This window comes from Podarcis muralis, chromosome 12 (genome assembly GCF_964188315.1).
Source record: "Podarcis muralis chromosome 12, rPodMur119.hap1.1, whole genome shotgun sequence".
Lineage (NCBI taxonomy): Eukaryota > Metazoa > Chordata > Lepidosauria > Squamata > Lacertidae > Podarcis > Podarcis muralis.
Genome location: NC_135666.1, coordinates 10,078,654 through 10,080,207, shown reverse-complemented (window position 1 = coordinate 10,080,207; position 1,554 = coordinate 10,078,654). Strand labels below are relative to the sequence as shown.

The window sequence follows — 1,554 nt, the reverse complement described above, 5'->3', positions numbered from 1 at the left end:
AACGACTAAACAACAACAACATCAACATTTTTCCATACTCTAAATTTTATATCAATCCATATTGTCATTGGTATTTGTTACATTACAAGTCGAATTAAAATTCTGCTAATATTTCCATCTGCTTACAGTGGTCTCCAAGATACGTTATAATTTTCCCTCATTCTTTTTTAAAGTTTTTATCTTCATTGTTCCTGAGCCTCCCATTCAGTTTTGCCATTTTGGCATAGTCCATCAGCTTAGCTTGCCATTCCTTTTTGTCGTCTTTCCATCTCTGGGCTATTAGCATCCGAGCGGCTGTTGTCCCATACATAAAAAGTCTTTTCTGCTCCTTTGGGATGTTGGTACCTATAATTCCTAATAAGTAAGCTTCTGGTTTTTTTAAACAAAAGTTATTTTAAGCATTTTCTTCATTTCATTATATATCATCTCCCAGAAAGCCTTTATTACCTTACAAGTCCACCACATATGATAAAAGGTACCTTCTTTTCCTTTACATTTCCAGCAGGTATTTGTACTTGTCCTATACATTTTTGTCAGCTTACTATGTATCACCGGCACATCATTTTCATATGTGCCGGGAAATATTTTGATCTGATGATCCGTGTTCCGTCAGGTCATTGCAAGGGCCCTGATTTGGTTGGTATCCATGACTGATGGGCACTGATCTCTGACATGTCAGCTGGGGTAGCTCAGTTGGTAGAGCATGAGACTCTTAATCTCAGGGTTATGGGTTTGAGCCCCATGTTGGGCAGGTTTCCTGCATTGTAGGGGGTTGGACTAGATGACCCTCAGGTCCCTCCCAATTCTACAGTTCTATGATTCTATGCCCATTGCTTCCAACCTGAATAGCGACTACACACAGGGATGGGCATTCTTTGCTTCTGGGGTGATTAGCAGGGCTGCAAGCTCAATATGACAAGTGGACACAAAAAGGGGAAAAAATGGGGGGGGGGATTATGGCAGTACAGTGGTACCTCTGTGTGCGAATGGGATCCATTCCGGAGGCCCGTTCACAACCTGAAAAGAATGCAACCCGCGTCTGTGCGTGCACGGGTCGCGATTTGCCACTTCTGCGCATGGACGTGATGTCATTTTGCACGTCTGTTCATGCGCGAGCGGTGAAACCCGGAAGTAACCCTTTCTGGTACTTCCGGGTCACCACAGGACGCAACCTGAAAACATGCAACCTGAAGCAAACGTAAGATGAGGTATGACTGTATTCAGGACTAGAAACTTGGTTTTTTAAATAAACACAAAAGCAGAGTTTCTTAGAATTCTGAATTCTGCTTTCAGTAACTAATGGCTATTGTATGTGTATCCAATATGCCCATCTATACACACACAGCTGTTGTTGTTGTTGTATTTCTTAGTTACAGCGAACACAGAGCCTTGGGAACGGGTGGACAAGTGCAATCTCATCAGAAAGTGAAACCGAGGACTTTTCTGTTTTTTTCCTGGTCTTTCTTCAGCACATGGTGCGACAGGAAAAGGAAGCCACGGGTGGGGAGACCTCCTTTGGCAAAGCATCCTTGGCTCTCGGCTGTGGGATTCAGA

General features: G+C 43.1%; 1 non-coding gene across 1 annotated transcript; it reads left to right on the top strand.

Moving 5' to 3' along the window:
* Positions 1-678: 678 nt before the first annotated feature.
* Positions 679-751, top strand: TRNAK-CUU (transfer RNA lysine (anticodon CUU)). Its single transcript has one exon. It is a non-coding gene; the product is annotated as a tRNA-Lys (tRNA).
* The last annotated feature ends 803 nt before the right edge of the window (positions 752-1,554 follow it).